Here is a 26,347-nt window from a genome sequence, read left to right as displayed (position 1 = left end):
TATGAACCACGCGTTATGACGTAAGTGCTGTAGAATGACTTCCAGCAAAACTTTCAAATATCCCGTTAAAAATTCACTGTATGATACGCCAATCACTGCTGCTTGGCAAATGGAAGGTTCAATTAATGTGTCTGCAACTATGCCTGCCCATATGTTAATGCTAAACTGTCGTTGATATATTATTGCAAAAAGTGCAAAAGGATCCCCGTCCGACCACAGACGAGTGTTGTGAAAATTTTGAACTACATACCTGGTAAACTTTGCTTCATGTGTGAATAGTATTGCACACAAAACGTGTTAGTCGTGATAACACACCCCCCCAGTAGCCAAGTACAAAAACCTTTTCCGAGTCGAAAATCTGTTTCGGTAAGATCATGCAATCTCGGAAGATGGTGTGGGTAAAGAAGCTACTTTGGTAATACTTTCCAAACTGTCACCTGACTCACATTCTCAGTTTCTGCTGGCATTATTGTCCGCAGTAGGGGGAAGTACTCGATCTTATAAATCAGGTGTTCTAATACTGTTTAGTCTTAGTCTGTGAAATGATCTATCCTCAAAAGAGCACGTCTCCACAGGACGTTCGTGTATTCTTTGAAAGGTCTCATTGTTCGACAAATGTCTATCAGGAAATCTTCCTGACGAGGCCGTCAGCTTCAGTATATGCTTCCATAGAGTGCCTCAGACGGGATGGTACACATAGCTTCACCAAAATGAACACGGCCCTCACTACCGGAGCAGATGATACGTCCATCACAAAACTTTTAAACTCAAAAAATTCTAGTCGTTGTGATAAAATATCGACGAAGTTAACTTAAGAGAATGCTTCTGAATTGTTGAAATATAATGAAGTTAAGCCGTTGTTTAAGAAAGAAGAAAAATAAAATAACGTCAAATTTCCGTCAAATTTCACTTTTGCCCACATGTTCAAAAATTTTAGAAAAGGTGATATACAGTCGGCTTCTTAGTCATTTGACAACAAATACAAGGTGTATCAACAGTCTCATCTGATTTTCAAAAAATCCTAAGTATATGTTATGTCAAATATGTGCATGAACAACGTATTGTTGGAAAGAGCAAATTCTCGAGTTTTACATGGTTCCCGCGAGGTAGCAGCAGTGTGCTCCCACTTCACTAATGGTAAAAATGGTGTCGGGAAAACAGAAAGCATTTAATGTTCTACCGTTTTGGCAGTGTGGGTCAGTAATAATGTTCAGGGTGCCCTTTGCACGAGGTATGGTGTGGATTCTCCTACAGCACAGAGCATTAGACGATGACATAAACAATTTCGAGAAAGAGTTTGTTCGAGTGAGGGAAAATCGTTGGACCACCATGGTCTCACAAAAACTCCGCAATATTCCATTCGCCGTGCAGCTCGACAGCTCAACATGCCCCCGATGTCCATTTGGCGTGTGCTGCACCGACGTTTATACACGAGACGATACAAAATTCAGCTACTGGAAGGTCTTCATCAAGGTGACAAACAGCAACATGTGGAGTTCGAAAATTTCGTTCTTGGCAAGATGAAGGATGCCAGTTTTCTTCCACGCTTAGTGTTTAGTGACGAGGCAACATTCCGTTTAAATGGAAGGTGAACTGTCATAATGTGAGAATATGTGGTACGGAACAACCACATGAAGTTGTACAACATAAGAGGGAGTCTACGAAATTTAACGTGTTTTGTGCAGTTTCACAGGAAAAGATGTATGGACCATTTTTGTTTACAAGAAGCACATATCTCGATATGCTTGAGAACTTCCTTTTCCCAAAGCTCGAGACAGATTCGACCGACTTCATTTACCAACAGGATGGAGCTCCGCCTACTGTCATCTGGAAATGCGGAAATTTTAAATGAAAGGATTACTGAATGACAGATTGGTTGCACTGGACCAAATGATTTAGCCTAGCATTACTGGCCTCCAAGGCTACCGGACCTGACTGTGTGTAATTATATCTTTTGGGGGTTTATAAGAGGTTCTGATTATGTGCCTCCGTTACCAACAACAATGAATGAACTGATACATTGCATAACAGCAGCTGTGGAAACTGTAACTCAAGACATAGTCAATGCTATGTGGGAACAATCTGAATGCTGCATTAACATATGCTGTGCATCTCAAGGGAGGCATACTGGACACCGGCGAAAAGGTATGAAGAAACACTTTTGAGTTTCTCGTTCATCAAAAAACAAAATTTATTGTATATGTTTATTAGTTTCAGAAAAATGGACTTGCCAGATTGGATGATTTGTTTTGATACATCATGCATATTGCCCAAGCCTCAGTTCGGATTCGAAAGGCTTCTGATATTGAGAAGGCTATCTACATATACAGTGAAGACGTATTTGGTTCTTAAGACAATACATTACAGGCTATTGTTATATTTTGTGATCTGTCTTAGACACTTGACTGTTAAATCACAATATCCTTTTAAGTAAAGTAGAATAATACAGTGTAACAGAAATGGTGCAAAATAATTTAATTCCTATATCTCTGACAGGAAACAAAGGATGTAAGAAGGACAGAGACATGTATAAAGCTATGACGCATCATCCAACTGAAAGGTAATTACGTGTTGCGTCCCACAAGGTTCCGTCTTAAGGCACTTGCGTCTTCTTGTGTATATCAATGACCTTTTATCAGCAACATTACCAGATGTCAAGTTTGTTTTGTTTGCAGATGACACAAACATTGAAATACATATCGAATCAAGTTTAGTCTTAGAAATATTGGTTAAAGAAACATTCGTGAACGAAAATAAATGGTCTCTAGCCAATTTTTTGTCACAAAGCTTTGAATAAACAAAATAATAAAAAAACATGCAATTCAGAACTTGTAAGAGGTTTCCCAGCAGTATAAGGCTGAAATATAATTGTACAGATAGAAGTGGACAGCATTAAATTATAGGAATTACAGCTTGATGATAAATTCAGCTGGGAGTAACACACCACAAACCGCTGAAGCGCCTAAACAAATCACCATTTGCTGTTCGAATGGTTGAAGACATGGGAGACATAAAAATGAAAAAGTGTACATACTCATACTATGCTTACCTTCATTCCATAATGTCTATGGTATTACTTTCTAGGATAATTCATCAAGCTAAAGTTTCATGGATACAAAAGTGTGTACAGAGGCCTGTTTAGGAAACTGAGAACATTAACTATTGCTACCAAATACACTTATTCCTTAATAAAATTTGTCATTAAAATATATCTGCCTTTCAAACCAAAACTTAGTTCATGGAATCAGTACTACAAGTAAGAATAAACTTCAGAAATATTTAAAGTCATTTACTTTGGTCCAAAATGGTGTCCAACATTCAGGAATACACATTTTGAATAACTTTCTAACAGCCATTTAAATTTTAAATACCAATCGGGTTCAGGTTCAGAGAAGTCTAAAGGATTTATTGGTGGCCAACTCCTACTCTGTTGATGAATTTCTTAGTAGAAACAACTGATGTGTGTGTGTGTGTGTGTGTGTGTGTGTGTGTGTGTGTGTGTGTGTGTGTGTGTGTGTTAGTAATAAATCAAATATTGTGAATATTAATTTATGCACCTCAAGTGGGATGTAGCAAAGAAGAGAAGATAGACTTTGAAAATGTGTTAGAAAACCATATAGAGAGTTCTAATATAGTGATGGGAGATTTTAATGCACAGTTAGGAAAGACAGAAAGGGATTTGAGCAAGTATTGGGATGTTTTGGATATTTGAAGGCAGAAATGAAGAAGGGGAAAGACTCCTGAATTTGTGCCAGAGGAATGGAATGAAAATAGTAAACAGCTGGTTTATGAAGAGAGAAAGTCATCTTATCACCAGATACAGTTTGGATGGAAGAACCAAGAGTGTAATTGATTATATTCAAGTAGATAGGGAATGGGGAGAGAAAGTAACAACTGTGAAGGTAATTCCAAGTGTGAGTGCAGATGGAGATCATAGATTACTAGCGAGACAATGGAAAACGAATCAGTGTGTGAAAAATAGAAAACAGAAGAAAGTGATGAGGATACAGGATTGGAAACTGAAGGAGAGTGAATGTGCTGAGAAGTACAGAGAATTAATCACACAAAAATTTCCAAAAGAAGTTTTCTACGATGTAGAAAAAGAATGGAGTTTATTCAAGGACACTTTAGTCAAAGCAGCACAAAAAGTATGTGCCAGAACATCTGGAAAGGAAAAAATAAGACAGACAAGTTGGTGGGATGATACCACAATCCAAGCAGTTAGAAGAAAAAATGGAGCATGGAGAAAGTGGTGGAAAACTAAAAATGACAAATACCATAAAAGGTATATAGAGGAAAAGAAGAAGTGCAAAGAAATAGTGGAAACAGCAAAGAAAAAGGCATGGGAACAGTTTACAAAAAAACTTGAAGAATATTGAAAAGCAATAAGAAAATGTTCTACAAAATGATGAAAAATAAAAGGAAGGCTTCTGAAGTACCAGTAAAGATGGAAACACAGGACGGTACCATTATTGAAGATCCAGGGAATATTGAAAGGGTACAGTACTGCCTGACGTTGAAAATAGGTACAACATACTTCATTATTTTTGTCAGAACAACAAATTTTTTTCGTAAAATAACTCAATTTCAATTAATACAGCGAAGCTGGATACCAGTGTGGGAAAGAATGACAATTTATTTATTTAATTGATCACATGTGCACTCCCACAAAGTAAATCCCTACATCCTGTTTGGTGAGATCTGTGAAATGAATGAATGTATGGTCGTCTGCTAACCGCAGATAGTGAATGTGAATATATGATCATCTTTGAGACGATCCTTTGGCCACCTTTGGTGGGACCAAAGAGATGAAATTTACCTGAGCTTTGAGCGCCTGAAATGTGGCTGACCAATACGGTAGCAGGTTGCTCCCCACTTCGACAGAGGTGTGAGAGAACCTAAAGAACGGCCATGTTTCAGCACTCTGCCGCTGGATCTTGTGCTGTTAAGACCTGTCTTGGGTGTGCTCCGTAAAGACAAAAGAGTGGAGACATGGTATGCATGTGGAATATTTAAGAGTAGTTTGAAATAATAATTTCTCTATTTCAGGAACTTTTGTGGGGAGAATTAAATGTCAGGCAGGTAATATTAATGGGATTGTAGTAATCTTCGGAAGTGACGAACGGTCACAATGAAACCACGTGTAGCAATAAGTTGAAATACTTCCGTGTGCTTAAGTTAAGCTGAATTACTAGCGTGTGTACAATAAGTTGAAATATTTAAGAAATAGCGTGTGTACCATAAGTTGAAATATTTAAGGAATGGCATGTGCAAGACTTGAAATTAGAGACGAGTACTTCCACATGGTGAGTACTGTGTGAGTCTCAATCTGTGTATGAGACAAAGGATAAAGAGAAGTACTCGTCCATGGTATCAGTTGAGGACTCGTGTGTGTGATGAATATGTTCTTAATATTACTTTGCGTGATATGATTCCGTGTGACGTTAGATTCGAACTCTGAGAGAGAAGCAAGGTGAGTCGGCCGTCTATCCAGCAACGCCACTTGGCTTGCATTGCACAGGAAGACGTGCGTATATCTCCAGAGTTCATAGTAGGAAAGTAGAATTACGAAGTGGGGCAGTGTCGTGTGAAACTGGGATAAATACTAATTGAAGTGGGAAAGCTGAAAGTGATAATGTTGTGACTATTTAGTGTTTTGTATTCCATGTCGTAGTGTGGTGTATGTCATGTAATTTGGGTATGTGTGGTTTGCATGGGAGAGTAGCAAGGTAGTTTCAAAAGATTAGTGGGTTATGCTTGTTCCTTCTGTACTGCTCGGTCTAGACGATAGTTTCGTGATGATGATTGTGAGAGTCGAAGTGTGAGAAATAATAAAAGATCCACCATCCTATCCAGAAAGTGCACTGTAGCGTTAAATAATTACGAGACCATAATATAGAGATTCACCAATGTAAAGCCATGCCCACTGGGCGGAATTTCTCATGTGTTATTGTTGTAGGTTATAGAGTTTGTGTGTTTAGGTTAGAGAATTTATCGGAATAAATAAGATAGTGAAAAGAAAAAGATTGGTGGACATTTCCTTCGAATTGTATGTTGTCATAATGTCCCGAATTTATAATGTGTGCGCCATTCATATTCAGTGCGGTGGCCACGTGTTGACAAAAGCCGTTAAATAAAAAGAAGAAAGAAAATGTGGTATTGCCAGTGCGTAGTGTACAGTCAGAGTTCTGTAAATTACTGATAGTCAGATGCGTGTTTCCGTTGCGTATTATTCATATAGGAGGATAATTTGTAACTTAGTTGTGAGTACGAGAGTTCATGTTATTCGATAAATAAGAATGAATCCACTCGCTTGGCAGACCACTCATCTTGCAGGCCTGACTGCTTGATGCCACAGTATGAGCAAGGCTTGTGGGTGCCTCTCAATACAAAAGATCTCTGGAAATAATATTTTAAGAAGCTGTTAAACTCTGAGGAGCAGGTACATGAGGAAACAACAAATAATGGAGAAATTGAGAGAAGTTGGGAAGCAGAATTAGGACAAATTACACGGGAAGAAATGAAAAAGCTATGAAGAAGATGAATGGGGGGAAAGCCCCAGGACCTGATGAAGTATCAGTGCACATGATAAGAGCAGCAGGTCCAGTGGGAATGCAGTGGCTGTATAGAGTACTATCAAGAGTGTGGAGAAATAGTACAATACCTGACGACTGGAGAACAGGAGACATTGTTCCCATCTTCAAGAAAGGCAATAAAAGACTTTGTAAAAACTACAGAGTAATAACCCTTATGAGTCATACAGCCAAGATTTCTGAAAGAATTTTACTAAATCGAATAAGTGAAAAGATAGAAAAGGAGCTGAGAGAAGAACTGCATGGGTTTAGGAAAGGAAGAAGCACGATCAACCCGATATTTTCTATCTGTCAACTGATGGAAAAAAGTTGGGAGTATAACAAAAGGGTGATAATGGTTTTTATAGACATAGAAAAGGCATATGACTTACAAGGGGAGGCCGCCAATTGCGAAATTCAGATTCGATTCATACTGCGCATAATAAAAGCTCATGGCCAGAGGTGTAACGTGGCAAAGCACCAAGATGCACTTCTCAGCCGTTGTCGAGAAAATCGACAGTTAAAAGAAACCGTTGCGGTGAAATACTCTCTACGATTAATGATTTTCTGTAGCGTCGTTGCGCAGGGGTAAGCGCTCGGGTTTGTAATCCGAAGGTCGCCGTATCGAATCTCGCGCCATGCAATTTTTTTTATTATTAGTTTTTTGTAATTCAAACATTAATGAATTGCTTATGCATGTTGGTGAAGGCGGATCGCTCTCCAATTGTACCGCCTCAATTTTTCCGTTTGTTTAACAGGGTGTACCAAAGCTCTCACGTCCGCACTGATTTTCGACGATGTTATAAGTTGCGCTAGGGACCGCATCTACCTTCTTTCGAAGTTAGCAGGCAACTACGCTTTTATGCGGCGGCTCGTTTCGGCCCATTCAACATCTGTCCTTCAAGTGTAACGAGCGAGTAACGGAGTTTATATTTCATACCTGCCACAGCAAATTTGTGTTCGTGAGGTCTCTATTCTAATTCGAACGTTTGACTTACGCTATACGTATTCGTTTTGGAATATCGTTTCTACATCTTCCGTTAACTATACGTGGTTAACCTTATGAAGATAATTAATAACATTTGTGAAATACAACTTTGTTTGCGGAAAACATAATGATGTTCAAAGTCGCCAGTTTTTCCACGACAAACGACTTTCAACAACTTATTATATGCATAATTGTTGCAACTGATTGCCAGGAATTATATATATGTATATATAATCAGTGCGGGCGTGAGAGCTTTGGTACACCCTGTTAAACAAACGGAAAAATGGAGGTGGTACAATTGGAGAGCGATCCGCCTTCACCAAGATGCATAAGCAATTCATTAATAGTTTATATATATATATACATATATATATATATATATATATATATATATATATATATAATCTATTAATGAATTGCTTATGCATCTTGGTGAAGGCGGATCGCTCTCCAATTGTGTATATATGAATTACAAAAAACTAATAATAAAAAAAATTGCATGACGCGAGATTCGATCCGGCGACTTTCGAATTACGAACCCGAGCGTTTACCGCTGTGCCGCGAAGCTGTAAAAAATTGTTAGTCGTAGAGAGTATTTCACTGCAACGGTTTCTTTTAACTGTCGATTTTCTCGACAACGGCAGAGAAGTGCATCTTGGTGCTTTGCCACATTACACCTCTCTCCATGAGCTTTTATTATGCGCAGTATGAATCGAATCTGAATTTCACAATTGGCGGCCTCCCCTTGTTAGTTGACAGGGAAAGACTCTGGGAAGAAATGAAGAATATAGATATAGAAGATGGATACATTAATGTCATAAAGACAATGTACAGAGGACACAATTGTATAATTAGAGCACCATTGGGGAACTCTGAATACTTCGAAATAAGACAGGGACTTAAGCATGGAAGTATTCTATCTCCTGCACTATTTAATGTTGTGATGGAGGGAATGAATAGTGCAGTTAAAGAAATAGTAAAAGAAAAAGACAAACAGATGATTTTTGCAGGTGGTATGATAATATGGGGTGATAAATAGGTAGATGTACAGCTACAGCTTGATGTGTTGAAGGAGGTAATGGAAAGGTATGGATTAAAAATAAATAAAGATAAAAGTGAAATAATGGTATTTGAAAGAGAGAAAGGAATCAATGGAAACATTACCTTAAATGGAGAAACCCCTCAAAGTGGTAGAAAGTTTCAGTTATTTAGGGAGTGAAATATCTAGGGATGGAAGAATAACTAACGAAATTAATAGGAGGTTACAGAAGGGAGGCAATTTGTACCAAACAATGAAACACCTGATTTGGAGTAATGAAGTTTTAGAAAGAGCAAAACTCCTTATGTATAAGAATTATTGGATCCCTATTGTTACCTATGGTGGAAAAAGGAACTGGAGCAGACTGCAAGCAGGGGAAATGAAATTTCTCAGAGCAGTTAAGGGAAAAACAAGAATGGACAGAGTAAGGAATGTAGAGATTAGACATGACGTTAAACAAGAAAGTATGAGAGAAGAAATTGAAAGAAAGAGATTAAGATGGTATGGGCATGTTAAGAGGATGCATGGGCAGAGACTCCCCAAAATTGTGGAGGAACTAAAGATGTATGGGTAAAGACCTAGAGGGCGACCAAGAACATGGTGGAAAATGGGAGTGAGAATATCTGTAGAAAGGAAAGGTGTGACATGGCAGCAAGTGGAGGAAGAAAAGTGGAGGGAGGACCAAGCCAAATGGAGAGGACTCATCAGCACCCAGACCCGACAGTAGCTAGAGCGAGCTTCGGATATAGATATAGATAGATTAATGCGATATCATCTCTCTACAACTTCAGTGCAATAATGCGATCATTGTAAATAAATGTTGCAAAACGGTTTTTCTGTTAGGATTTATTACTTCATAAATGAAATTTTTTTGACTCATTGCACACCCCTGACGTTCACTTCAGGTAGGATCTGTGGGATGTACATTAGCATATTTGTTTTTAATTGTAAATATTGTAACATTCTTTTAAAATGGAAAGTTTAAGATTACTTTGAATGAATGTATGAACTGTGGAATGGATACAAAACTCGAATTATCGTGTTGTGTGTTGTAAGTTCAAGTGGTGTGCTTACTCTGTGTTATTTTTAGCAAAACTTCACATGCATTGATTGGGCAGTGCAGCTCCCAATACCAATAAAGAAGAACAGTCACTGCAAAAATCCTTTAGCCCCTTACGCACTGAATCATCTGGGCCTGTTGAAAACTGGTTCCTGTACACACAACAACTAAATTAAATTTTCCTACCTATAAAGTAGCAATGGAGTAGTGTGATATATTCTGGTCTCTCATGAAGAACAAAACATGCTAGCTACAGGCTCAGCAGCGTGCAATGCTGGCCTTAATAATTGAAATGCACATGAAATGATTTTGGCTGACAAATGAGAACATTAAGAAAACCCAACTTCTTTAAAAAAATATATGACCTGGAGAGGGAGGCGGTACTGATTATGGCGAATTACTAACACTGAGATTTTTTTGCAAAATTATATTGCAAGTTAAGTTTGGCTTTTCAAAAACATCTGACAAGTGCAGTTACATTACTCCCAATCGATTCACAAACAATGAGATTTAAATAGCAAGTATTATCTAACTTCGCTAATTTAACATAAATGTAGATCATCAAATTACATATATCTATGTTAACAAATCTCAGCAACATTACAATAGTGAAATATGTAACTGTCCTTTTTATCAAATCAGTTTATGAATATTCTGTAGTTATTCAACAATTACAACTCATCAGCCAACTCATCTGTACCAACATGCAGTCAAAAATAAGCTTTACCTTGGTTGCGTGAAGACTTCTGTTTCCAGGATCAACAATATCTACATACCTACATTAATCTAGCACTTGGTGGCTTCACACAACGCACCACAAAGACTACCTACTCCATCATTTTCCCTAACAGACATCTACCTACAACTGTGCAGCAAGCGCTCTCTTACTCCAACTCTAAGCATTATCTCTGGGTCTGCGATATAAAGCATATCAAAGACATACATCAGTTATAAAAATCACATTTGGGTGCCACATACAAATGTGTCCCAGTATACTTTTTTCACAACTCTTCAGCAGGGTTTAATAATATTTGACACATGTGACTTGCAACTAATATGTGGCAAATTTACCTAACTGTATATCATCATAAAACTCAGAAGAATTGATAGTGCTCAGGTGCACTAGAATAAATCATAATCTGGTTATATTATGAGTAAATTGTCTCATAAACAAGGTTGATGAGAAGTAAGTTATGTAAAGACAAATCAGTATGCAAACATAAATGTTAAGATAATGGTATAAGATTGAGCAAGGGAAAGGAGGAGACATGGTTGAAGCCTATGAACATGTTGAAGTGACTCCATCATAGGGTCCATTTCTTTTTGTTTTGTGCTGGTTCAACAACTTAGTGGTGACCCATGCTTATTGTATTCAGTGTACCAATACATTAGAATTCCATATTTTTTCCTCAATCATGTGCAGAGATACATGAGGCAACAGATTGCCAACAACTGTAGTTGATGATTACCTTAAGATCAGTAACGTGATGACCAGCATCATCACTGCTCTTTGCAGTAGAGACTCTTCTGAGATCCAAACAACATATAATGTCTCTTATGTTGAAGTATGAATATCAGTAGTTAATTGCTCCAATACAATGAACAGAGTTAGGAGACTGGATAATGCAAGGTACAAAAAAGCAGCAATTGTAAGGTAGTGGAACGTGGCCATTTCTACATATGTCAAGATCAAGTAATCTATCTGATCAGAAAAAGCTCAGCAACCTAATGAAATTACAGACTGGATAATGCAACAATGCTTTATATCAGAGTGAATAGGCAAAATTGAAAGTGAATTCTGACTAATATCACATCAATAAGTGGGGCATCAGGCTGCCAATTAGACATAGAATAACCTGACAGAAAACATTACTGGTTCATAAATTATACTGTGTCTCTCAGTGGCCTGGTATATGCAATATTGTGATATAAATACTTAATAAAATCTAAGAACTGATTGGCACCAATTGTCCTTGTACTTGGAATATATGCACATCTTAATATCTAAAACAAGGGAAGAGAAAATATTAATCATAGACTCCCAGTGGCCTTTCTACATACATAAATGCTGATCTTAATGACCATAAGATGATTGGGGCTGCAAGTAGTTTAGCACATGTAATACATGTAAATCTTAATATCTATAACAATTATAGAGGAAATATTACTCAGGAGCTCCAAGTAGCCTTTCTAGACGAAGCAGTTGCTGGCATTAACGATTAAAAGTGACAAAAATCTTCTTTGAGGCTCACAGTGGCCTGGTTTTACCTGAAGTAAGTGCTGATCTTAACAGCAAATATGTAACAGAAAACATGTTTGTGGCTCAAGGTGGCCTAGTTTTACACAGCATAAATATCAAAGCTGAGAAAGAACCATAAAATGAAATTAGATATAATTTTATATGGCCCTCAGAGGCTTATGAATAATTCACAGTGAGTATACGTAACTCGACGTGGCTTTTACAAAAGCAAATTGTATAAATAACAGCAGTGTATAAAACTATGGCTCTGTATGACCTGTTTGAGTACATATTAGGCAAATAGAATCATAGAGTCACAGTATGGTATCATGTGAGTAAAGACACAATATTTATAGGTTGTGTACCACCCTCAGGGCTTGATAAAATTATGTGTTAAATTACCTATATCTCTAACAATGTGCATATCTACAGGGAAGGATATGGGAATGATTGATAAGGGCAGTTCATTTTATCTGCAAAGAAAATTATTAACAGTCTATCATCATTCTTCTTGAGTCAAGAACTGCTATGGCCATAGCAGAGAAGAAATGTGATTATAGTACACGCAAGCATAATCACAGGAGTACTAAGTGCAATATAGTTTTAGATAAATGTAACACATCACAGTAAATAATGAGATAAACATGCAAAGATATGAATGAATTTCAGAAATAGTGGAACTTGTATAGGTGATTAGTAACCTGAAAAGAAAGCAGTCATGAATGCTAACATAAGGAGGTAGTATCATATGAAATCTCATAAGGAATGGTGAAAAAAATGTTTTCTAGGTGTAAAGCTGCTGTGACAGTCTTCCCCAAACACCTACAGTCATTTGGCACAGGGTAAGACAGATTTTCCTGGAAACGACACAAAATACATCTAATACATATTAGCATCATATACTATCATTATAGAAAATCGCCAATATATGAATATAATCATTATTACTGGAGTGCAGCTCAGGGCATGAACACTTATTAAACATCAATATTCCATCATTATTCCAAAAATTTGGTGCAGCTCGTGGCATAAACACTCGGTATATATTCTGATATTACTCTTACACCCAACACAAAATGCAGAAAAGAATATCCTTAATCCTAAATCTTTATAGGTAGTCTGCCTAATTACCTTGTACACCAACAGGAAAATCTTTATAAAAGCCTGCCAGGAAACAGTGTGAGACGTGTCAGTGGTGTTTAGTATTCCATATAAGCTGTTTATGTCAAACTTTCTATGTACTGCAGTTCCTGCTTATGAGTATTATGGCTCGTTTGGGTACAACGAGACTTTGGTACATTGGTTCTATAAAATACATAAAATGGGGGAGTATATGTAATAGACATGAGTTATAGCGTACATTGATTTCTTAAATCTACATAGGTGAAAGCAAGCAAACCATTGGCATCATCAAGTACAAGAGGTACATCAAATTAGAGCACAAGACTGGGTATAAATGGAACATAGCAATATTATAAAGTACAAAGAGTGACCAACCTAACAAAAATTGTAATAATAATTCATCAGACGATAGCATAATTGTCAGTAGTAATACTATCTTGCCTAGGGTGTGCAGTAATGGGAAAGTGGAGTAGCATAATATCAAAAAATTGCACATTTCGTGGTATCAGTAAAGACAAAATAACAGCACAAATAAATCAATATAAGATTTACAGAGGCTATGTACAAAAGGGACACAAAACTCCGCCACAGCTGGTCCCAAGCCCGGTTGAAAAAGGAGGAGGGGGAGGAGTAACACCTCATTAAAAAACCTTGGTTTACGAGGCTTGGGTAATAGTACCTCGTGAGGGCCCCTTGCCAGGAAACGGTGAAGACCTCAACGGCAGTGAAGGCGGCGATGAAGATCATCAGAATGGCGGAACTGGCGGAAGAGGCAGGCTTTTGTATAAAAGCACCAGACTGTAACGTCTGTTCAAACAGTGGGAGACTGCAAAAGGCGTCTATCCCACATGTTAGTGGTAGCCTCACTTATAATTCTAAGCTAAATGCTTGAATTTTTATCATCGAAAGGTTCAACTAACTTATCCCGAACCAAACTTTAACCTAAGATGTGATGGTAAATTTCAAAAGGAAAACTACTCCAGGAAGTAACCAATCTTCCACCGTTATCCATTGTGGTGCAGCTAGGCCTTTGGAATCTGGAGAGCCTAGAACATAATTTAAGAAAGAGTCGGAGCTTCCTAGTACTTCTTCAAAGATACGACACAAGAAAAAACATCTACTGGGGAATCCGAACATCAACACACTTATGAAAGTTGGAAAACTAAAACACCTAACAGACACTCTCAATCAACACATCATAATTATATTAGCACTTCAAGAAACAAGGTATCTGGATGAAAATGCCTTTGAGTCAGGTGGATACAGGATCTACAAAGGAAAACCAGCCATTAGAAATTCCAGTAATACGACTATATTAGGGACCTCATTTATGGTCAAACAGCAACATACGGACTCAAAAACTAATTTTAGTTCCATCAGGGCAAATTTAGTTTCTGACATTCAAGTCAGGCAATAAACGTTACACTATTATAAATGCACATGCACCTATGAACCAACATAACAGAACAAATGTTGACAAAGTGGGAGATTTTTGGGAAATGCTAGCCACGACACATCCATATTACCAAAAGATCATTTAAAAATTTTAGTGAGTGACTTTAATGCACAAGTTGACAAAGAAATAAAATTTAAATCAGTAGTTGGAGATTTTCCAGCACATGCAAGAACCAACAGAAATGGGGAAAGACTCATAGATTTTTGTAAACAATTTAATCTGAAACTAATGTCGACATGTTTCAGGAAACTTGCAAGAAAGAAAAAAAACGTGGGTATCACCTAATCCAAATCAAGGTGAATATCAGTTGGACCATGTGGCAATAACGACTCGCAGCTACAAGGAAATCTTGGATGTCAGAGTGAGGAAGGCCCTAAACATAGACTCAGACCATTATCTGACTGAAATAAAGACCATGTCCCAACCAAACAAACCTAAACCAGAACCAAGAAGATTTGAAAGAGTCAACACTAAATTTCTCATGCAGAATCAGGACAAATTCAGTGATATATTAAACACAAGAAAAATGGATGATTGGGAAGAAATTAAAGAAACAATTCTAGAGTCAGTTAAAGAAATGGGACAACCACGAAGAATACCAAAACACAGATGGTGGAACGAGCTGTGTGATGAAGCAATTGACAATCGACTAAAGGCATGGAAAAAATGGAACAGCAATAAGAAACACGAATACTGGGAAGAGTTTAAAGAAGAAAGGAAAAGACAGCAAAAATCATCAGATCAGTGAAAAGAAAGTATGACAAAGACAGATCAGAAGAAATGGATTCTGACTTTAAGAGGAACAACACTAGAGATTTCTATAAGACTTTCAGAGAAGTCTTAACACGATTCCAGTCAACAAGTTTACATTTTAAAGATAATAATGGAAAAATGGTTTTAGCAATAAAGAGAACTGCCATATTTTAGTTGAATATTTTGAAAATCCATTAAGTTGTGAAGAGCCTAATGACAGATTACAATTTCAAAAATCACAACATGAAAATTCACCATCGGAACCACCTACAGTAGAAGAAATAGAAAGGATTATCAAAGCATTGAAGAATAACAAAGCAACAGGTGAGGATGGAATAGTAGCAGAAATGTGGAAACTAGGGGGCTTATCCACATGGCAGAAAATTCACGAAGTAATTAAAGACATTTGGACAAAAGGAATCATACCCAGTGACTGGAAACAAGCATTGACCCATCCTCTCCATAAAAAAGAAGATAAAACAGACACCAACCACTACAGGGGCATATCCTTGTTACCAGTGACATATAAAATACTTTCTAAAGCACTTTTAAATAGAATAGAGGAACAAACAGGACCTAATATAGGAGACTATCAAGCAGGATTTAGAAAAGGTAGATCAAGTGCAGAACAGATACTTAATTTAAAAACAGCCTTGAGAGTGAGAGCTATACAAAATAAAAATACAGTAGTTTCGTAGACTTCAAGAAGGCCTACGACTCAGTTGACAGACAAACACTATTCCAAATACTTTATGAATCAGTGATAGATGAAAACACAAGAAGACTTGCTGAACAAACACTCACACATACAACATCAATGATTAAGTTTCAAGGCGAAATCTCTGAACCATCCAAAATCAAAACAGGAGTTCGACAAGGAGACGGACTGTCTCCAATTCTCTTTAACTTGGTTTTAGATAAAAGAGCAAAAAAATTGGAAAGTACACTAAAAAAGAGAGGCACAAAGGGTATAAGCACGGGCCAAGGAAAGAACAAATTTGAAGTGAAATGTTTAGCCTTTGTGGATGATATGGTATTGATAACTGAAAATCGAACAGACGCAACAGTTATGCTTGATCTGTTACACAAGATTGCTGAAAAGACTGAGCTAAAAATACCCTATGAAAAAACCGAGTATATAGAACACAAACATAACACAGAAAAGTTTATGAAAACAAAGTATGGAAAAATTAAAAGAGGGGATAGATTCAAATAGCTGGGGGAGTGGATCCAAGCCAATGGACTGGATAACACAACAAAATAAATAAAGAATAAAAAAGTTAGAATTTGCATATAAATTAACACAAAACTACCACAATAAGAAATCAATATCCATACAAGCGAAGATTTAACATTATAATTCAGTTATTAGGACACAAGCAACATATGGATCAGAGTGCCTAACACTGAATAAGAAAGGTGAATTAAGAGAACTAGAAAAAGAGGGAGAAAAATACTAAGAAAAATTCTAGGTACTGAGAAAAACAAGGAAAATGGGTGAATTAAAAGGAGAAATGAAGACATACAAAAATACAGAAAAGATCACATATACAATGAGGAAGAGACGGCAAAAATTTTATGGACATTAAAAAAAATTAAGAAACACAGATTACAAAAGAATTTTTAATTACGTTAGTAAGCTGAAAAAACTGTAGGATGGCAAGAAGCAGATAACGAAGACGCCAACAAAATAGATGTTACAGAAGAAATAGTATGTTACAGGAATCACTTCAGGCTACTGATACAAAACGCAAACTATGAAGAAGATGAACCAAAACCTCGACACAAGAAAGTGTGGACAGATGAGCAGAGACGAGCAGTTGGCAAGAAAATGAAGAAGTACTGGGAAGAACGGAAGAGATAGAAACACTATAACTCTTAAGTTGTATGCGGTCCATAGCTGGTCAAATTCATAAATAAAAAAAAGGGACACAAATTCTTATTGTATAAAAAATATGTTTTGAGTTACAGTGGTCAGACCATCCAAGGGATGTGACTCGGTGGGCACACGTCAAAATAAATAATGGTGTCTCTTTCAGTTGTTGTTTTCACGCACAAACGTATGAAAATAGAAAAATGCAAGGCCTACTTTTGGTAAGAGAACCGACCTGCAAGATTCTCCCTGCCAGGCACGTCATTACCTCTTGAAATGCTGAACAGTCGAGGACTCGTGAAAACAAGGCACCAATAGAATTTGTATAAGCATAGGAAATGTGTCAAGTAAAAGTTCTGGTTTGTTTTATAAGTATGTGGACCCACATGTATAACTAAAATAAGCATAAGTGATTTACTGGCAATGTAAGTAACGGCTTCTGCCAAGACTAATGCCAAATTTCATAGTTTCTAGAACTTAGCAAAAAAATTTTATAAAAAGCTGAAAAAAGCGTTAAAAATATATACATTAATAACAGTAGTGTAATGTCTTCTGAGTACAAGAAGTAGAACTGAAGAAATAATTTATGTCGTCAAGATTGGTGCATATCTGTGACGTATATAAAGCAGCTGGTTACATAAATTTCGTAGAATCAATGCCGTAGAACTTTCTTTGCAAATGATGACTGCTCAAACAAGCATGCTTATAATTTGTTCATAATCGCAGCCGTATTCTGGGCGCTAAAACTTAGCTTATTGGTATTTCAGTAATTTCTCATTATTGCTATAGGACGGAAACTGAAATTTAGTACATATTCAGGTGTTGCGACAAAAGACATAAAAAATTTTTGATAAATTCAGTGTATCATTGCCAAAATCGTGTGTAACGTCGCAGTCCGGGAAAGCGAAATCGTATAAAAAGTAATTTGTGTGATGACAGAATACGCTACGTTGTAGTTACGTAGCACTATGTAATTGATCCGTCTTTGTGTTTGGCCTGGGATAATATTTTTAGGATGAACGTAGATGTGATTAGTTTTGGAAATCGATGTTTTCAAATAAATATAATAGACAGTGTATTGGAGGTGTTATTGAACTATGGCTATTCTATTGTTAACTGATTTCTTGCTAATGACTTTGTGATTAATTTCATAGGACCTAAGCACTGCTGTTAAATCATATGGCCATCGCGAGTAAAAGGAGGTAGCTCTGACTGGAACTGTTTTTGACTAGCCCTCTCGTTAGACGGAACTGACTGATCATAGACAGTTAAATCCTGACATTCGCATACAATGTTGCTTGACAATGATGGTCAACTGTGTCAGAAGACAATTTTTTTTATGAAAGCTGCTATCAAGTGAAGTTCTCTAACGTAATCAGAGTGACCATGCCGTTTGTTAGAATTAGAAGTGGGCTGTTGAAATAAATTCGAAATGTTGTGGCCATCATTCTTACAAGCTGTGACGTCAGATTGGGCTGGCTTATCGTCGATAATAAAACTCTGTTTGCTCAAAATATCATCTGTATGCGTGCTGGTATTCTGAATGTGACTTCCAGGAAGTTGCTGTGTTTTTCTTTCTGTAGTAATCTACATCGTCTTCTTGAAGATGTTAGTGGTGGGTTCTGACTAGTAGGTTGTCATGATTATATATAGCTGCTCTGAAAGAGATAAACGGAATGGTGGTACATTGCGTGGTTTCAGAGGAAATCGTGACAACAGTAAAGTGTACAGGAGTGTTGTTAGAAAAATTTTGCTTCTCAGAATGAGCTGCTAAGTATGCCAGTGGGCTGTGAGGGGTATACATAGTTTGCTTTTTGGCAGTATTTGTTGCACAATTCAAAGATTCAGTGTGAGGGAAATCGTCTTGTTCTTCAAAAAATTTATCGTTGTGACGCAGTGACCATCTGAAATTTCTGGTATGCGTCACGGAGGAAAACAAACTTTGTTCTGTGTTGAGACAGAAGGTGGCGTCTGATGTTTGATTATTCGCGTCATTGACCTGAGGGAAATAAAAGTTATTTGTTGAGGACTGATTTTGCTGTATGAATCTGGTCTGCAAATCGATCGCTGGAGAATAGCATTTATCAACACAAAGGTTGACTGAAGCAGACGTGTTTGCACACGATGAAGCAGAAAGCTGTGGTGTGAACGGAATGTTTGCATGACAAAAGGAGGCGTTGTGTGTACCATTTTCGTGTCGATAGAAAATTTCTTTCCTGTTAGTGTCATCATGCTTAATAACCCTTTCAGACCTGGCGGCTAATATGTTGGACACTGAATTTATACACATTTTATAACAGTAAACAATTTCATCACCATTGAAACCCAGTTGCCTGTTTACAGGACATCTCTCGCGTTAAGTTCCATGCATCTTGCTGCCCTTTGTTGCTGGAACTGTGTACTACATCGAAAACCAATCAATATGGCGGACCCGTTGCGAAATGCTCCAGGCAAGTCATATTTACGTGTTAAATACTGTAATATACACATTTTCTGGTGCTGAAACAAATATATTGGTTAAGAGCCATCTGTAGAGATTGCGTTTAAGGTAAGGGATGTGAGATTATGAACATAATTGAGCTATTATGACACAAAATTACGTCGTCCAAAATTCTGGACATCAGGATTCGACGGTAATATTTTTTTCCTCATAAGCTGCAGTGAAGGCATTGATATAATGGTTGTTTTCAACCTACTACTGTCTTATAACGTTCTTTCAATCAATGTTGCGTTTCTCTTTGGATTCATAGCATAATATATTAGCTAATAAATTATTTTATCTGTGGTATCCAGTAGTTAGCTTTGTATTTTATGACTTTTCATCTGTAACATACATGCTAGTTTGCTAAAACTCGGTTTTTGTTTGTAGATCACAGGAAGGTATACGACACAATAAATCCAGACCAAATCAAGGACATCCTGGATCTCTTAGCAGCAGGAGATGTTCCTGATATCGATATCGATATTTCAGATGACCAATATCATCTTGAAAATATTCCAGGGGCTGTTTACACAACTCCAAGGATGGGAAGTGAGAAAACGACAGCGAAAGATGCTTTGTTCCTGACACAATTTGAATTCACAGAAGATGTGGTGGAGGTAGTGTCAGTTCATAATAATCTAGAAGGTGATGAAGAGCCACATGAGGTATCTGTACCTGCAGGGACTGTATGTAACAGTGAACCAGACAGAATATGACTATCTCACTGGGAAAGAAGAAATAAAGTACAGACGTCACCCTAGGTCGCCTCCTCCTATTCATTTTGAGAATCAGTGTTATACTGATCAAGAAACTGAAGAAGAACCTGTCTCTTACTTTATGAAATACGTTACTGAACAAGAATGGGAAATGTTTTCAAGAAACACGAATATATATGCATTACAGTCTGGTTCTACAAATTTCAAACCAACTAACCCAGATGAAATAAAAGCTCTCATTGGCCTGCATATAGCGATTGGAAACTTAAAATTTCCTCTAGTGAGACTTTAATGGGACAAGTGTCTTGGAATAGGTTTATTCTTAGGTTCTATGACTAGAGATAGGTTTTTCCAGTTGCGAAATGCTCTGCATTTGGAACGCCCTGCAAACTCAAGTGACAAATTGTATAAAGTTTGACCTTTTTACAATGCCTTGAGAAGAAGATGTTTAGAGCTCTCCCTTGAAGAATCTTTACGTATTGATGAACAGATGGTTCCATTGAAAGGTCAGCTATCAATCAAGCAGTATGTAAAAGACAAGCTGTGTCCTCAGGGAATTAAAACATTTGTTTTGGCTGGAAGATCTGGTGTTGCTTACGACTTCCTAATATATCAGGGTAGTGCGACTGAGCTTGATGAACAGAACAAGAAACTATTCGGTTTAGGTGTGTCTGTTGTTCTCCATTTGTGTGACAGAATAAAAAGTGAAGGACACAAGCTATATTTTGACAATTACTTCTCTTCTTATCATCTTCTACAGGTACTATAATACAGAAAAATTGTTGCTGATGGAACAGTTCGAGTAAACAGGTTTTTTTCTTCTACATTGATAAATGACAAAGATATCAGAAAGAAGGAGAGAGGATTTTCTGACCAGGTTGTCAGTAGAGACCATAATGTAGTCATGACAACGTGGCTTGATAACAGAACTGTGGTATTGGGTTCAAATTTTGTTGGAATAGGTAGAGAAGGCACTTTTGAACGATGGGACAAAACGTCAAGATCATATGTAAAAATCAGGCGCCCTGAAGTTGTTAAATTGTACAATGAATCAGTGGGTGGGGTAGACTTGTTTTATCAGCTGATTGGACTGTACAGAATCTTTATTACATCCAGAAAACGGACTCTAAGAATGCTGATGCATGCTGTAAATTTTGCTTTGGTCAACAGCTGGTTAGAATATAGAAAACACTGTTCAGTGAAAAAAATTCAAGACGAAAAGTACTTGACTTACTGTATTTTTGACTGAGTGTAACTGAAAGTCTTGTGAGAGCAGGGAGAAACAGAGAGAAGAAGAGGTAGGCCAAGCAGCGAAGAAGCTGGAAAAGAGACCCTACAGAAAAGATCCAGAGCAGAGAGACGACCTCAATCAGATGTACAATACGATGGTATTAACCATCTCCCAGTGGTAGATCAACGAAAAGATGGAGATAGATGCAAAAACACACCATGTCAAGGGAAATCAAAAATAATCTGTTCAAAATTTGATGTTCACTTTTGCCTAATTAAGATGCAAATTGCTTTGTGGCCTTTCATACAAAATTGATGTAAAGAAAACTGTCTTCTGTAAGTATTCAACTTATTAACTGTTCTGTAAATCGTAATACCAGTAGTTAAAATTATTAATATAACGTATAGATTCCTGTATTTTGTAAAAAAAATTCCGCTATTGAAAAGATTTTGCACAATAAAATTGCTGTATAATTTGTAACTACTGACTTCTTATTTCACATTACCAGAACCTCCGAAACCCAATGTCCAATTTATTGGAGATTTCATTTTTTAAACCAAGTATGACATACTGAAATTTTGCTCGAATATGCAATAAATAGGTCCGTCCATATAGACACGATAAAGTGAAAAAAAAATTTCTATTTTTAAAATAATTCAGGACTGAAGGGGATAAGGGGGCTTGATGAGTTCACTATTAACTGTTTCAGACTGCGTGTGTGGCTCAACAGAGCGGTCATGTGCGTCACTCCAGAAATTTCTGACGTGGGAAACTTAGCTTTGTTATCAGATTCAGTAGGCACAATTGGTTCATTATTGTTTTCAGAGATCATCAAACTGCTGTTGCTGACCCTAGCGTTGGAGGAAAAAGTGACAATTTCATGCTGTTTAACAGAGATCATGGTTAATTTCTCAGTAAAATATTGCTCTGTATTGTAGACGGAATTTTCAATAGAATGTGGGGTTTGCGACGTGGGAACGTCCGTAACGGAATCTATACAGCCGTCAACATGGGCTTTTGGGACATGCATCTAACCAAGTGGCTTGTTGGTCTGTTCTGTCATTAACTGACTGGATTTCATCTATAAGCTTTTTATAGCTTTAACTACGTTGATGTCTTAAAGCATTAATGACAGCTCTCACAAGTTTGGTACCGTCTGCGCATTGCCTGGCTATGGCTCCAATTTTATCGCAAAGACGTTTTCCACTGGCCTTAATGTGTATATCTACCTGTTTGAAACAGTTTTCAGTCGTTTCTGTGTATGATATAAGCTCGTCACGTATAGTGGAAAATTGTTCATTGAACTGAGTAGTGGTGCGAATTCGTATTTCTGCTATTTTTTGTCATGTGATGGTAAAGCGTTCATCACACTTAGTAAACCATTCATTAAACTAAGTAAACTGTTTGAAAATGAGTAGCATGAAATTTTGTAGCGTCGCTTCCGTATTCTTTTCAAGTGATGCGTCAGGCCTCGCTTGTGTTTTATGGTGTGGAGACATCATCTACAACATGGACTTCTCGTTTGTTGCATTATCTGCACAATTACCGTTAATGAAATCTGATGGATTATTAAAAACAGACTGAGTACTTTTCATTATTGTTTCCTCTGACATACTATTGGCAATCTGATTAATTGTGTGAAAATTTGGTAAATCACTGACCTCATTCGGTAAACAATCAAGTTTTGAATTGTGCCCATCCGCCATGTCCAGATCAGTGGCGTCCGGAATACCAGAATCTAGCATCAAATTAGTGGGTGAAATTATAGGGTCACGAAACTGTAAATTATATTTGGAAACGGAACTCATGTTTTCTGTGGTGCTCTGCAACTGTTGCACCACAGAGTTGTCACTATAATTCTCCACATTGTTGCCGATAATCGGAAAACTGTCCATCTCGACAACTTTGTCAGATTATGCCCCGGAACCTTGAGACTTTTGTGCGGCATCGTATAAAATACAGGGTGCAAATCGAGAGAGAAACATATTGAACGCTACAATCAGTGGAAAACAAGGCGGGGCATAAGAATGCCGATGAACTGTGAAAAATTTTTGTACAAGTTAGTAAATTGTGTTGCGCCAAAAAATATCTAACTGTTAGTATTGCTACACGGTGGTTGAGAGAACAGAATATATATATCTGACTATTTTGATATCAAAGATTTCTCAAAGCGAACGACTGGCAGATCTGTCACCAAGTGTAGCTTTCTTTAAAAAACTGAAGTAATAAACTAAGATTACGTTGAATGAATGTCTGATATGTAGAATGGGTACTGAATTCGAATTGTTGTGTAGCGTGTTGTAAGTGCAAGTCGTGTGCTTACTCTGTGTTATTGTCAAAAAAACTATACACGATATTGATTGGGCAATGGAGCTCCCATTGCCAATAAAGAAGAACAGTCACTGCAAAAAACCTTCAGCGCCTTACGGTCTGAATCATCTGGGCCTGTTCAAAACTGGCCCCTGTACATATAACAAATAAATTAAATTGTCTTACCTACAAAGCAGCAACGGAGAAACGTGATATATTCTAGTCTCTCATGAAGAACAAAATATTCTATCTACAGGCGCAGCAGTGTGCAATACCGGCCATAATATTGAAAATGTACATGAAATTCTTTTGGCTGATAAAGAAGACTTTAAGAAAATCCGACTTCTTTAAAAAATATTTGACCTGGACAGGTAGGTGGTAGTGATTATGGTGAATTACCAACACTGAGTTTTTGTTAGAAGCAAAATTATATCGCTAGTTTGGCTTTTAAAAACATCTGACAATTGCAGTTACATTATGCACAATTGATTCACAAACAATGGGATTTAAACAGCAAGTATCATCTAACTTCACTAATCCAACATAAATGCAGATCATCAAATTACATATATCTCTGTTAGTAAATCTTAGCAACATTAAAAAAGTGAAATATCTGAGTGCCCTTTTTATCAAATCACTTTACATATATTCTGGGGTTATTCAACAATTACAAATTATCAGCCGACTCATCTATACTAACACACTTGCAAAAACAGAAATAATAATTATTTAACAGCTTTACCTTGGTTGCATGAAGACTTCTGCTTCCATGTTCAACAATATTGCCATACCTTCATTAATCTAACACTTGGTGGCTCAACACAGTGCACCACAAAGACTGCCTACGCCATGGTCTTTCTCTCACAGACAGCTACCTACAACTGTGCCCCAAGCGCTCTCTTACACTAGCAGTATCTCTGGGTCTGCGATATAAAGGCTATCAAAGACATACATCGTTTACAAAAATCGCATTCGGGTGCCACACACAAATGTGCCCTAGTATACTTCTTTCAATATTTATTGTGTGTTCTTGTTCTTCTTACATGTTCTATATCCTGCAGGACCTCCTCAGTATGGAGGAATCGGAACAAAAAGTGCACCTAATCTAATGTAAATACAAACATCTGGCTTCAGGCACTTTGCAGTTTGCAAGACCTTATATCAGGTACACGTATACCATGTTCAGATTAGAATATATTTTAGCCAGAAATTTACAGGAGAGACTCGTCCAGTAAAAATACCACCAAGCAGGCGTCACACATGTGATGGGAAGACAGACACAATAATTCGCTGTCTAGCTGAGGTCACTAAAGCATGTTCAGTGCCGCCCCTCTCGGAAATAATCACTGAACACTAGTCCAATAAGAACTGTAGAGTAAACTTCCGCTACTGACTGTATTCCTGAAACTAAAACTATCTGTGTACACACTGTACTCTGTACGTCGAGGGAAGAATATGTCTGGCAGCTGCCAGCGCAGTTGCCAGCATTCGAATCGGACGGTCAGCGAGCCATCGCCGGGCGGAGCGGGTTGCCAGATCTTCCCTTCCCATCCCACCCTTCGGCCCGCGCAACACCCGGCTCCTTCAGAACGTGACAATGCCGCGTCGTTCATTGCAGCATTCCTGTGGGGCAGCATTCTGCTGCCCAATGTGTTCCTTGATGGAATATTTTTGTCACATGCGCTACCAGTGTTTGTCACCCTACACAACACACACACAAATATTTCCTTTAACTATGTTGCAGCCATTTGACTGCAACAGTTTTTATTTTATTGTTATACAGTTCAGATTTCGCTGTATTTCGTACCAGTCTGATATCATTTGACATATAAATAAGTTACTGTACTTGAAAATGGTTTCTGGCCGAATTCTGGATCGTATAACAATAAAATAAAAATTATTACCTTCAAACGGCGGTAACATCATTAAAAAATTACTATGACTATGATTACAGTCAAAATAAAAATTACACACAGCCAGATTTTCAATACTAAGAAGGTAAAGCAAATCGCACAGATGTTACATGTAAAATATAGGCTAAAGACGTTAACTCTACTTTTCGTGTGGGAGAACGGAAATCCCAAGACCATCGTCATCTGATGGGTCATCTCTCGTCACTATCACTTAGTCTTCGGTATCTTCGCTGCTGCTGTCCTCATCGTCTGATAAAGGAATTACAATATCATGAACGGAGTCTCCTCTTACACCTTCTTCGATGTTTCACGTTGTAATCTCTTTTCACACTTGGTTCACGACGTTCTTGTAATTTTCTGGCGTTATTCATGTGACAGCCCCATTTACCAGCCTCTCTGTGCAAAATTTGTGGTAGGATCTTAAGGGACCAAACTGCAGAGGTCATCTGTGCCTAAGCCTACACACTACTTAATCTAACTTAAACTAACTTACACTATGGACAACACACACACTGATGCCCGAGGGAGGACTCGAACCTACGACGGGGGGAGCCGCACGGACCGTGACAAGGCACTTCAGACTGCGCGGTGCC

This window comes from Schistocerca piceifrons, chromosome 8, assembly GCF_021461385.2.
Source record: "Schistocerca piceifrons isolate TAMUIC-IGC-003096 chromosome 8, iqSchPice1.1, whole genome shotgun sequence".
NCBI lineage: Eukaryota > Metazoa > Arthropoda > Insecta > Orthoptera > Acrididae > Schistocerca > Schistocerca piceifrons.
The sequence above is the reverse complement of the archived record's forward strand: the minus strand, read 5'-3'. Positions refer to the sequence as shown.